General features: G+C 36.8%; 1 pseudogene; it reads left to right on the top strand.

The window, feature by feature from the left end:
- Window positions 1-1,057: 1,057 nt before the first annotated feature.
- LOC131515406 (protein ZAR1-like) overlaps window positions 1,058-15,028 on the top strand; it is a 51,901-nt pseudogene continuing 37,930 nt past the window's right edge.

Here is a 15,028-nt window from a genome sequence, read left to right on the forward strand (position 1 = left end):
CCCTTTAAACCTTAACTCAAATTTCTTCTTTTCACTGAAACTCGCTTTGCTCAGGCATGTTTCACCTCTGCTTTCTCTATATTCCTGTAGGAATTCATCAAACTTTTTAAAGATTTTAACAAATGTGTATGATTAATGAGTGTACTTCAGTCTTTCTTCAATTCATCAACAGCTTGAGGTTTGCGATTACAACCTTTACTATACCATATCATTGGCCTATTTATATATACAAATCTCCCTTTCCTGTATATGTCTGCTTCTTGAGAAAAGGGGTGAAATCCTTGACACCTTCTTATACTATGTGTCTACCACCAGTATCTTGCTTATAGAAAGTCCTGAAAATGTTGTTTCTCAATAAGCTTCATTGCACAAGAATTCAAATTAGGTAGTTTGAACTTTTGTATGAGTATCTCACTTATTTTTTGATAATTCCTCTTTATTGCTTAATTGCATATCCGTCACTACTGACACTTGGGAAAAGGACCCAGCCTTTCCAGTTCACATGAGATACGACTGAAAATGATGAATATTGGGGGAAAAGAGGAGTTAAGATGGCGGAGCAGCATGGAGACCCTCAGCTTGTCTCATCCCTGAAACGCAGCTAGATCAGCACCAAAACATTTTTCACACCTAGGAGATTGCTATGAGGATGAATACAACGATCTGCATAACTTGAGCCACAGAACTCAGCAAGGACACAGTGTGGAGGGGTGAACTGGGGGAGAGAGAAGCTGTGGAGGGTAGGAACCTTTTTTTGTGGAGAGGACAAAGAAAGGGGGAGAGTGCAGTGCATTGGGAGAGTGCAGGAAAAACATTCCCCCGAAAGTACCTGGAAAGAAAGAGGGAGAAAGAATGAAAACACTCGCAGGGAAATGAACAAGAAATCTGTTTCTCAAAACCACTGACAGTAAGAAAGGTATCCTTCAACACCAGCAGGATTAATACAAACAGTGGATTGCAGAATCTGAAGTTTTGGAGCTCAAGTGCCTGGTGCTGGTGAGGAAGCAGAGTGAATCCCCAGAAGCAGGCAGCAGGGTCTGAGGGGTCCGTGTGCCACATGGAAGAAGTGGTTCCCTTGTTTGGCAGTGGTTCCCCTGCTTGGAGAACATTTGGTACAGCCCATATGGTCTCCCAACAGGCAAAAGTCCCAGCAGATCCCAGAGACCAGCCTCGGTTGCTGATATTGGGACCAAGACGCCAGAATGTGGTGAAACCTGGCCTTGGCTGTGTGTTGTGATTTGCCATGATCTCTGAAGCTCTGCCACTGCATGGTCACATGAACGTTTTCCAGGGCAAGTTCAGTGAGACTCTCCTCCAGAGAGTCAGCATGGGTCTGAGCCATACGGGTCTCTGAAGCTTGAGGTTTTGAAACACAGCCCCATCTGAGGTAAAACTCTGGAGGGAGGTGCTGCCAGGCAGGCCGATGGCTTGGACACCGACAGGGTAGAGGCGGGGAGTGGATGGAGGCCTGAGACAAAGGAGGGGTGCTTGATCGCGAGTTGGTCAGAGCACAAAATACCTGTGCCAGAGATTAGGGAACTGGGTGAATCCATTACCACCTCTTCCTCACACACTCAGGTGTACCACACTGATCCACCCCTGTAACCTAAGCAGTGCCACAAGGTGGACAATGGAGCCATTACATCAAGCCCCACCCAACTGCACCCTCCAAGCACATCCCCTAGAAGACCAACACGAGTCCCTCCACCTGCTTAGTAGACAGACTATAGAGTGCTTCCTAGTTTGAGTTCTAGGTGAAAGTGGTTATAACGTCATCTAGCTTTCATTCTGTTTGCTGGTTCATCTATTCTTTTTGTTTGTCTTTCTTTTCTTTTTCTTACATAAAGAAAGAGAAAATTTTATTTTTTTTAATATTTTATTTTTTCATTATTTTTTACTTTACTTTTAAAATGTTTTTATTCGACTTCATTTTCTTTATTTTATTCTATTCTATTTTATTATATATTTTTTAATTTTTTAACCTTTTTCTTTATTTTCTTTCCCTTTTTTCTCCATTCCATCAAGCTTCTTTCAACAAGCAGACCAAAACACAACTAGGATCCAGCTTCCTTTGTTTGATTTTTGCTTTTTTAAAAAATTTTTTAATTTTAATTTTTAATTTTATTATTTTTTTCCTTCTCCAAAATGACAAAACAAAGGAATTCATCCCAAAATAAAGAATAGGAAGAAATGACAGCCAGGGCTTAATCAACACAGATATAAGCAAGATGTCTGAACTAAGCTTTAGAACCATGATAATAAGAATACTTGCCAGAATTGAAAAAAGCATAGAAGCATAGAATCTCTTTGTGCAGAATAAAAAAAAAAAAAGAAGAAGAAGAAGAAGAAGAAGAAGTAAAATCTAGTCAGGATGAGATTAAAAATGTTATAACTGAGATGCAATCTCGAATGGATGCCATGACAGCAAGGCAGCGAATCAGCAATGTAGAAGACAAAATTATGGGGAATAATGAAGCAGAAAAAAAGAGGGAAACAAATGCAAAAGAGCATGGTACAAGACTTAGAGAACTCAGTGACTTATTAAAAAGGAATAACATCTGAATCATAAAAGTCCCAGGAGATGAAGAGAGAGAAAAAGGGCAGAGGGTCTATATGAGCAAATTATAAGAGAAAACTTTCTGGGGAAGGACACAGACATCAAAATCCAAGAATCATAGATAACTCCCATCAGATCCAACAAAAAGTGGCCATCAGCAAGGCATATCATAGTCAATTCACAAAATACACAGGCAAGAATTATGAAAGTAGCAAAGGAAAAAAAGCCCTTAACCTATAAGGAACACAGAAGAGGTTCTCAGCAGATCTATTCATAGAAACTTGGCAGGCCAGAAAGAAGTGGCAGCATATATTCAACGTGCTGAATCAGAAAAATATACAGCCCAAACTTCTTTATCCAGCAAGGCTGTCATCGAAAATAGGAGAGGTGAAGAATTTCCTAGACAAAAACTAAAGGAGTTCATGACCACTAAACCAGCCCTACAAGAAATTCTAAGGGAGACCCTTTGAGTGGAGAAAAGACAAAACGAAACAAAAAAGACCAAAAGCAACAAAAACTAGAAAGGACCAGAGAACATCACCAGAAACACCAGCTCAACAGTGCAACACAATGGTGCTAAATTCATATCTTTTAGTATTCACTCTAAATGTCAATGTACTAAACACTCCAATCAAAAGACACAGGTATCAGAATGCCAAAGAAAACATACCCATCTATATGCTGCTTACCAGAGACCCATTTTAGACCTAAAGACACATGCAGATTGAAAGTAAAGGGATGGAGAATTATCTATCATGCTAATGGATGGCAAAAGAAAGCCGGAGTTGCTATACTCATATTAGACAAACTAGATTTTAAAATAAAGACTGGAACAAGAGATGAAGAAGGGCATAATATCATAATTAAGAGATCTATCCACCAAGAAGATCTAACAATTGGAAATATTTATGTCCCCAACATGAAACACCCAAATATATGAATCAATTAATGACAAACATAAAAAAACTCATTGATAATAACATAATAGTAGACGATTTCAACACCCCACTTACAACAATGAACAGATCATCTACACAGAAGATCAACAAGGAAACAATGACTCTGAATGACACACTGGACTGGATGGACCTAACGGATATATTTAGAACATTTCATCCTAAAGTAGCAGAATACACATTCTTCCCAAGTGCACATGGAACATTCTCCAGAATAGATCATATACTGGGGCACAAATCAGCCTTCAACAAGTACAAAAAGCTCAAGATCATACCATACATATTTTCAGACCACAACACCATGAAACTCAAAATCAACCACAAGAAAAAAATTTGGAAAACGATACTTGGAGAGTAAAGAACATGCTAGTAAAGAATGAATGGGAGGGCACCTGGGTGGCTCAGTCTGTTAAGCATCTGACTCCAGCTTAGCTCATGATCTCATGGATCATGGATTCAAGCTCCAGATGGGGCTCTGTGCTGACAGCTCAAAGCCTGGAGCCTGCTTCGGATTCTGTGTCTCCCTCTCTTTCTGCCCCTCCCCTGCTCATGCTCTGTCTATCTCTATCTCTCAACATTAAATAATTGTTAATTTTTTTTAAAAGAATTAATGGGTTAACCAAGAAATTAAAGAGGAATATTGATGAAAAATACTGATAAAATTAATTAAATAATTATTTTCTCTTAATTAGAAGATAGGGTAAAAATGCTTTCTTGAGATGATTTCCTCTTTTATTTTTTTATTTGAGGAACTAGAGTAAAACCTCACAGTTAAAATGTTATCTATTTGCTTACTTACTTGATTTTATTAGTTTCTTTTAATATGCCAAATACAACACATAGTGTTTCTTATTGGTGGGCTATAGCATGCAAAGTCAAATAAGACATTGTCTCTACCCCCAAGATATTTATAGGTTAGTTCAGACTAGACATGTAAATAATTAACAACAAAAGCCAAATTAATCAAGTGATAAATAGAGGTATAGGCAGTGCTGTGAAAGAACAAAATAGGAAAAATTAGTTTATACGGAGACCAAGAGCGATGTCACCAAGATAGTAGCATAGGTTGTTTCTGACCTAACTCTCCCTCACGAGAACAACCAACAGCTACTCAAGAACAAACCAGCCCGAGAGAATCCTAGAATACAGGGGTGAGGCTGAAGTATCCTGTACCACAGAGAGGAAAACACCATTAGAAGGGTAAGAGAAGTGGCTACAAATTGACCTCATTGCCCCTCTCCCCAGTCAGCAGAGTACCACGTGGAGAGGTTTCCCCCAAGCCTTTGGTTCCTCCAGTGGGAAAAGAAAACCCTGAGTGGACAACCAGAATCCCCCCCACCACCAGCATTTTGTATTGCTTTGCAAGAACCCATACTATGATCCCACACCTTTGAAATTTCAGGGGAATCTGTGGGGCTCAGCCACAGGGAATCTGACTGTGATGGAGAAGGGGAAAGGGCTTGAAGACTGACTTCATACCAGCAATACTCAGGTAGTAATACCAACCATCAGCTTTGCTCATCTGCAAAACAAAGTTAGGAGCACACATTGACCAAGGAACACAGGTGGGTACAGATCTGCCTGATGCAGATCCTCAGATAAGGGGTTTTTCTGGCAATAGAGCCTGGGTTTTCATGCCTGAGCAAGGAACTGAATCACAGCCCCACCTGTTCTGTAGAGTATCTTCTGGCCACATCTGACCAGAAGGGTTAGAGACAAATCTTGGAAGCTGTGAGGCCCAGGGGCACTTGAGCTGAGAGGTGGGCAAGAAAGACTGATCACCTGCAGAGCAAAGCCAGAATCAGGTACAGAGTGTTCCCATGCTATGCACAGGCCAGGGATGATTTATAGCCAAGGCTGAGGGTAGCTTCCAACTCCTCCCAACTGGAGAGACTGCTTGGGAATATGAGAGTAGCCAGAAGTGACTTTCCTCCCCCTGCACAGGCAAAAGAGCTAATAATAGCCTCAACCACTGTGGAGAGTGTGTTCTGGCCCCATCTGACTAGAAGAGCTGGTAAAAACACCTGGAAGCTGAGCTGCTGATACGTGAGCTAAGAGGGGATAGAGCTAACCACTTCCAGAGCAAAGCCAGTGGCCCTGTTTGGTCAGGGAACTTGGAGGGCAAGTCAGCTTGAGTTAAGACAACAAAGAGCTTTACCAGCTCTAGAGCTGCTTCTGCTGAACCAAAGTAGGGAATTTAATTCATAGTCCCACTCATTGTTGAATACAGCCTTCAGCCTGCTCAACCAGGAAACCTAACCAGAGCATGTGAGAAGCTGCATAACCCTTTCAACAACCCTAAGCAAAGTAGCACATGAACAGAGAGCACAGCCCATGGCTTCCTCCTTCTATGGAGCAAAACTAGTGGCCTCACCTGACCAGGTAATTTACCATTCTGATTTGGGTCCTCAAACAACAAACGGTATAGGTTCTGGGTCCCATCCAGCTGCCCTGCCAGCGCAGGGATACTAAGTCACAGCCCCATCTACTACTGAATATAGTACCTAATCCCAACCACCTACAAACCTGACCAGAGAATCCAGGCAACTGTGAAGCCCATTCTTCAGCCTCCTTGAGTAGGGAACCAAGCTAGCAGTCCCATCCAACTATTTCAGCCAGTGCCACACTCTCTCATTCCCTACCCTCAGAGCTTGAACAGTTGCCTCACCCAAAATCGGACCATAATGGCAGGCCCCACCTACCCAAGGACATTACCAGTAGACACACCCAGAAACTAATAGATGACTGGTGAAAAGCTGTCTCTGCCAAAGGAAATCTGTAAAGTCTGGAACAGGAGCCCAATTATTCAAATATGCAGGTACAAATGTAAGGATTATGAAAATCAGGTAAATATGACACCAAAAGTATAATAATATGTTATTAGGTACACAATATTTTTTTTAAGTTTTTTAATTGATTTATTTTAGAGAGAGAGAGAAAGTGTGTGCAAGTAGGGGAGGGGCAAAGACAGAGGGCAACAGAGGAGGATCTGAAGCAACTCTGTGAGGAGAGCTGAGAACCCAATGTGGGCCTCAAACTCATGAATCATGAGATCATGACCTGAGCCAAAGGCAGATGCTTAACTAAGTGAGCCACCCAGGTGCCCCCACAATCTTTTTTAAGTCATGTAAATTTTAATAGTAATAACATAGAATATGAGTGAGAAGAAATACAAGTGTAAATTTTATGAATTCTATTGAACTTAAGTTGTTATCAATTTAAATAAGATATTATAAATTTAAGACATTTTGTGTAAGCCTCATGGTAAACACAGGGGAAAATCCTGTAGTTATTACACAAAAGCACATGATAAAGAAGTCAAAGCATGCTAATGCGAAAAAACATCAACACACAAAAAAAGACAGCAGGGTAAGAAACAATGAACAATGGATCTACAAAACAGCCAGAAAACAATTAACAATATAGCAATAATAAGTCCTTAACCTATCAATAAGTACTTTAAAAATAAAAGTATTAAATTATTCAATTGAAAGAAAATAGTTGAATGGATTAAAGAAAAAAACAAAACAAAACACCAAGATCCAATAATATGCTGCCTACAAGAGATTTAGTTAGTCCTTAAAGATACACATAGGCTGAGAGCTAAGGAATGAAAAAAGATATTTTAAGCAAATGGTAACCAAAAGAAGCAGGAGTAGCTATACTTACATTGGACAAAATAGACTTTAAAAAACGGTAAAAGGATACAAAGGTCACCATATAATAATAACTGGGTCAATACATAAAGAAGATATAACAATTGTAAATATTTATGTCCTCAACATTGAGGCACCTAAACATATAAATCAAAAATTAATAGCGCTAAAAGGAGAAATAAACAGTAATAAAATAACAGTTGAGGTCTTTACTCATTCTCAATAACAGATAGATCATGCAGACAGAGAATCAATAATGAAACAGTGGTTTTGAACAACACTTTAGACCAAAGGGACCTAACAGACATATATGGAACATCCTATCCAACAACAGCAGAATACATATCCTTCTCAAGCATATATGGAACAATTTTTTTTTAGGATAAACTATGCCTTAGGCCACAAAACAAGCCTTAGCAAATTCAAGAAGATTTAAATCATATCAAATATCTTTTCTAACCACAATGACATGAAACTATTAAAACAAGAGGAAAGTTGGAAAATTCATGAAACGAAACACATGGAAATGAAACAACACTCTTCTAAACAATTAATGGATCAAAGAAGAAATTAAATTTGGGGGTAAATTTCTGGAATGTTTTTAATGAAAATGGAAACACAACATACCAGAACTTGTAGGATGCAGCAAAATCAGTTCTAAGATGGGAGTTCATAGTGATAAACACCTACATAAAAATCAAGATCTCAAATAAACAACCTAAGTCTACACCTTAAGGACTAGGAGGAAAAAAAAAGACACAGAGAGAACAAACTGAGCCCAAGGTTAGCAGGAGAAAGGAAATACAGAAAAACAATAGGAAAGATGAACCAAACTATGATTTGGTTCTTTGAAAAAATAAGTGACAAATCTTCATTAGAAAACTCAAGGAAACAAGAGAAAGAACCCAAATCAAAAAAATTATAAATCAAAAAGTTGATATTAGAACTAGTAACACAAAAATTCAAAGGATTGTAAGAGACCTATGAACAATTTTATGCCAACAAACTGAACAACCTGGAAAAAAATTTCTTTTTAATCTTAAAAATAAACAATTTACTAAAACTGAATCAGGAAGAAATAGAAAATCTCAATAGACCACTTACTAGTAAAAAGATTGAATCAGTAATAAAAAATCTCCCAGGGGCGCCTGGGTGACTCAGTCAGTTAGCTCAGGTCAGGTCAGCTGACCTCAGCTGAGCTCAGTCAGCTCAGGTCATGATCTTGCAGTCTGTTAGTTTGAACCCTGCGTCCAGCTCTGTGCTGACAGCTCAGAGCCTGGAGCCTGCTTCGGATTCTGTGTCTCCCTCTCTCTCTGCCCCTCCCCTACTCATGTTCTGTCTTTCTCTCTCAGAAATAAATAAAAACATTTTTTAAAAATCTCCCAAAGAAGGAAAGCTCAGGGCCAGATGGCTTCACAGGTGAAGTTTACCAAAAATGTAAAGAAGAATTAACACCAATCTTTCTCAAAGTCTTACCAAAAAATGAAGAGGAAGGAATACTACCAAACTCATTTTAGGAAGTCAATATTATCCTGATCCCCAAACCAGAAATGGACACTACCAAAAACAAAAATAAAAACAAAAAACAAACAAAAAACTATAGACCAATATCCTGATGAATATAGATGTAAAAATTCTCAACAAAATACTAACAAATTGAATTCAACAGCACATTAAAAAGATTATTCATCATGATCAGGTGGAATTTATCCATGGGATGCAAGAATGGTTCAACATTTGCAAATCAATCAATGTAATATATTACATTAATAGAATGAGAGAAGAAAATCATTTAATCATCACAATAAATACAGAAAAAAAAACATTTGGCTAAATTCAACATCTGTTCACAGTTTAAAAAAAATTAAGAAATTAGGCATAGAATAAATATACCTCAACATAATAGATGCCATATACGGAAAACCCACAATTAACATCATACTCAATGGTGAAAGGTTGAAAGCTTTTCATATAAGATCAGGAACAAGATAGGGATCTCCATTCTCACTATGTGTGTTCAATATAGTACTAGAAGTCCCAGCCAAACCAATCAGGTAAGAAAAATAAATAAAAGATATCAGAATTGTAAAGGAAGAAGTAAAATTGTCTCCATTTGCAAATGACATAATTTTATATATAGAAAATCCTGAAGACTCAACCAAATATACAAAAAACTGTATATCTAATCAATAAAGTCAGCAAAGTTGCAGGATAAAAAATTAACATACAAAATCAGTAGCATTTCTATACACTAACAAGAAATTTTCTAAAAGAAATAATGAAATTGATCCCATTTACAAGAGTATAAAAAACAATAAAATACTTAGAAATAAATCTAAGGAGACATTGATGAAAGAAATCAAAGAAGACACAAGTAAATCAAAGAAGGTATCCTATGTTCCTGGATTAGAAGAATTGCTATTTTTAAAATAATAATATAACAGCCATCTACAGATTTAATCAAATTCCTATAAGGATTCCAGTTATATTTTTTACAGATGCAAAACACTTCTAAAATTTATATGGATCCACAAAAGACCCTGAATAATCAAACAAATCCTGAGAAAGAAGAACAAAGTAGGAGGCATCACACTTCTTTATTCCAAGGTATACCATAAGGCCATAGTCAGAAAAACAGTATGGTACTGGCATAAAAACAGATAAATATGTCAATGAACAGGATTGAGAGCCCAGAAATAAATCCAAGCATATACAGTTAACCAATATCTGACAAGGGAGACACAAATATTTAATGGAGGAAGGTCACTTCAATAAATGGTGCTGGCATAATTGGATCACATGTAAAAGAATGAAACGGACCCATATCTTACTCCACTCACAAAAATTAATTCCAAATGGATTAAAATGTACTCCAAATGGATTATAAAATTAACTCCAAATGGATTAAAATATAAGACAAGAAACTATAACTAGAAGAAAACATAAGAATAAAGCATGGTAATTGCTTTTTAGATATGACCCCAAAGTACAAGCAACAAAATAAAAATCAATGAGACCAGGGGTGCCTGGGTGGCTCAGTCGGTTAAGTGTCTGATTTTGGCTCAGGTCATGATCTCACATTTCGTGGGTTCAAACCCTGTGTCAGGCTCTGTGTTGACAGCTGAGAGCCTGGAGCCTACTGAGATTCTGTGTCTCCCTCTCTCTCTGCCCCTCCCCAGCTCACACTCTATCTCTTTCTGTGTCTCTCTCTCAAAAATAAACACTAAAAAAAAATTAAATAAATAAATAAATGGGACCATATTGAACTAAAAATCTTCACAGCAAAAGAAACAATCAACAAACCATAAAGACAACCTATTGAATAGGAAAAAAATATTTGCAAACCATATATCTGGTAATGGATTAACATCAAAACAATATAAACAACTCACATGACTCAATAGCAAAGAAACAAATTATCCAATTTAAAAAATTGGCAAAAAACCTGAAGAGATTTCTCCAAAGAAGATATATGAAAGGCAAAGAAGTACATGAAAAGATGCTCAACATCATTTTTCATGAGGGAACTGCAAATTAAAACCACAGTGAGATATAACCTCGCATCTGTAATATGGCCATCATCAAAAAGACAGGAGATAACAAATAGTGTTATGTGTGAATGTAGAAAAAAGGAAACCTCATACATTGTTGGTAGAACTGTAAATTGGTACAGCCACCATGGGAAACAGTACAGAGGATCCTCAAAAAATTTAAAAAAGATCTACCATATGATCTAACAGTTCCATTTCTGGGAATATATCCAAAGAAAACGACACCACCAATTCAGGAAGATATCTGTGGCCCCATATGCATAGCATAGTTATTTACAATAGCCAAGACATGTAAACAACCCACGTGTCCATAGATGGATGAATGGATAAAGAAGTGTGGTATATATATACAATGGAATACAATTCAGTCACAAAAAATTAGGAAATATTACTGTTTGTGACAACATGGATCAACTTAAAGGCATTATGCTAAGTGAAATGAGTCAGACAAAGACAAACACTGTGTAATTTCATTTATACGTAGAATACAAAAAGAAAAAAAGAAAAAAAAGAAGAACCAAACAAACAAACTCATAGAAAAAGAGATCAGACTTGTGGTTACCAGAGGTGGAGGGTGTGGGGAGGGGCAATTGGAGGCAGGTGGTTCAAAGATACAACCTCCCAGTCATGAGATCTACAAACACTTTAGATGTACTGTACCACATGATGACTACAGCTAACACTGCTGTATGATATACAGGAAAGTTCCTAAGAGAATAAACCTTGGGGCACCTGGATGGTTCAATCAGTTAAGCATCTATCTGATTCTTGATTTCAGCTCAGGTCATGATCTCATGGTTTGTGGGTTTGAGCCCTGAGTTGGGCTCTGTGCTGACAGCACAGAGCCTGTTTGGGATTCTGTCTCTTTCTCTCTCTCTCTCTCTCTCTCTCTTCCTCTCTCTTTCTCAGAATAAACTTAAAAAAAAGAGAGAGTGTAAATCCTAAGAGTTGTCATCAAAAGGAGAAAACTTTTTTCCATTTTTTTTCTTTCTTTTCTTTTTATTGTATCTGTATGAGAAAATAAGTGTTAGCCGAACTCATTGTAATCATTTCACAATATATGTAAATCAAACCATCGTGCTATACACCTTAAACTTATACAGTATTGTATGTCAATTATTCCTCAATAAAACTGGAAGAAAAAAAAAGAATATATTTCATGGAGGAGTTGGCCATTTAAAAGACATTTAGCAAATTCAGCCTTGATTCTTGGCCCATTTGTAACAATGATTAACTCACCTTGGATACCCTTATTGCAATTGCCTCAAACAATAACTTGTTTATTTCTGTTCCATCTATTCTGTTTTGTCATAGAATAATAGAACCTTACACATTATGTTTACTTGTTATTTGTTGTTTAATCATTACAGAGTTAAGTACTATTAAATGAGACTTAACAGAATGTGTAGAACTTTCAAGTTAATTACCTGTAACAATGCTATTAATTTAGCATTTCTGAACTCAGGATCATTTGCAATAGCTGATTAGATAATTTCAAAAAGTACTGCGGACTTCACTTATTATTTTTTATGAAAAAAAATGTCATTTTTCTTAATGAATCTCTTCGAGACTAAAAAGGATAGTTGTTTTAGGGTGCCTGGATGGCTCAGTCAGTTGAGCATCCGACTTCAGCTCAAGTCGTGATCTCCCGGTTCGTGAGTTCAAGCCCCGCATCGGGCTCTGTGTTGACAACTCAGAGTCTGAAGCCTGCTTAAGAATCTGTGACTTCCTCTCTCTCTGTCCCTCTCCCGCTCATGCTCTGTCTCTGTCTCTCAAAAAATAAATAAATGTTAAAAAACAATTTTTAGAAAAGATAGTTGTTTTGAGGTACTTAAATTTACCTTAAGTAAATATTACATTTTATCAATCTATAAGTAAAAATTAGTTTGCATAAACAGCTATTCATTTATTGATTATAATTGGAATATTAATTAATCCACCTCTTTTGTAAACTACTTAAAATTGTTATCCTTAAAAAAAAGGCAGTGAAAAAAAGAACTTCTCTAATACTGACTTCTAAGGCAAAAAAACAAAAAATAGCCAAATTACTTTATTTTGTATTTTATGTTATCAGTATAAGCATAATAGAAAGTTTTAAAATGTCTCAAATTATTTGCAACCTTTTTTCTGCATTCCTGACCCTGTTCCAATTTCCAAAATATAATTTACAATCCTTTTTCCTACAACAATGGACATAAGGAATCTCATTCCTAAAATAAATTTATTCTTAAGATAAATTAAAATCTAGGAATGTATCAATCCAAAGCAGACTTCTACAAACTGGAAAGAGTAATCATTTTTGTGGAATAGTGGGGAGAATAATAAAAATATGTGCTGCTCTTTAAGCGTGTTCAGTTATAAATTCCTTTCCTAAGCCTCTGAAATTTTAAAGACATTCTATGCATCATTAAGGTACTTATGTCAAGGAAAGGTAAATGATTAAAGAAACATCCTAGACAACATCCTCCACAAGGAATATCAAACAGACATAACGATTATTAAAGTATTAACTACTCATTAGTGGCAGTGCTGATTAATGGAACGGTTATTTGAATCTTAATAATTCTGCGTTGTTGAGCAAGATATGCTGCCTCATGCTTTATGTTTTCTTAAGCATAAGTCACGCACACAATGCCTCCAAGAAAGCTTCAAAGAGCATAGCACTTTGTACAGGCTTTCTAGAAGAGAGTTGTAACTAATTAAAGTAGTGATCATGCCATTGAATAATAACAATTTTTATAATTTTTTTTGCTTCTACATACACTATGTATTATTTAATCCACTTTATAAGCTTTCAACAGCCTGGGATAGAAAAGAAGAAAAGGTACAGCTTATGAATAATTTCCTATACCTTAGATTAGTCCTTTATACTGCTATTCACCCTACTGAGAGCTACTGTTAGCTGAAGGAGAAGACATTAGAACAAAAGTGCTCTCTGTTTTTCCTCTTACTTTTTTTCATGGACGAGCAAGAATCAGGGAATATAGGGAATTTTATACTGCTTTCACAACAAGGAAGGTAAAATCTGCAGTTTCACTGTTAATAAGAAAACTTCTTGGTAACTTCTATTGGACCTATTTCTACATCACTGAGACAAGTATGTCTGGGTCTGATGATGATGGCCAACATTTATTCAATGTTAACGCTATGTAGATATTGTGCTATATACTTATACATGCACTCTTATTTGCCCCTCATAAATTCCACATAAAGTAGACACCATTATTACTCTCATTTTAACCTATTTCACTGAAGGCATAATATCCAAATTATAGCCAAGAAAGAAGGGTAAAAGGACATAGGGAAAAGAGGTTTCATGGGGGGTTTTTGTTTGATTTTTGACAGGCTTTGGATTTTACTCAGAAAGGATGCCTTCTCCAGGGACTTTTGCCAATAGTCCCGCCAAAGTCATATGGCGCCCAAACTGTAAAGGAGCCTGAGATATCAAATATTAGCTTCTATCCTTGATAATAGAGAAATGCCAGGAAACAGGATTTGTGGCATTGTTAGAGAATAAGCCAACCCACAGATCTGACACATTTAAAAAAGAAAGTAAGGGCACCCGGGTGGCTGAGTCAGTTGAGCATCCGACTTCATCTCAGGTCACGATCTCGCAGCCCGTGGGTTTGAGCCCTGCATTCTGTGCTGACAGCTTGGAGCCTGGAGCCTGCTTTGGCTTCTGTGTCTCCTTCTCTCTCTGCCCCTCACCAGCTCACACTCTGTCTCTCTCTCTCTCAAAAATAAACATTAAAAAAAAAAGAAAGTAAACTTCAGGTACATTAAGTAACTGAATTTAAATAAGATAAAATTTGTAAAAAAAAAGTTAAGAAGAATATACATCTATCAGGACCAGGGGAGACATTCTTATACAAGACTGGAAAATTATACATAACAGAATAAAAAAACTTATTTAATAATATAATTTTAGTTGACAAAAAAACCCCACAAACAGAGTTAATAAACAGAACATTCAGAAAATGACTGATATAGCTGGCAAACACAGACACATATACAAACACATGCACCCAACACACATACTCAACACAAATAGTCCTTACAAATACACAAGAGAGTTATAAAGTGCAAATGAGTAAATGGGCAAAGATATTGTTGGCATAATTCATAGGAGTAAATTGAAAGAGAAAAATAACATAAAAGAATCTTCAACCTCCCCAGTCATAAGTAAAATGCAAATTAGATTAATAAGAAAATATCACTTCTTATTTATTAGAACTGCAAACATTTTCTAAAAAGAGAGAGATATATGTCCTATGGTGAGAAGCCCAGCAAAAGGATATTCTTTTCCCA

The sequence above is a fragment of the Neofelis nebulosa genome, chromosome 6 (genome assembly GCF_028018385.1).
Source record: "Neofelis nebulosa isolate mNeoNeb1 chromosome 6, mNeoNeb1.pri, whole genome shotgun sequence".
Lineage (NCBI taxonomy): Eukaryota > Metazoa > Chordata > Mammalia > Carnivora > Felidae > Neofelis > Neofelis nebulosa.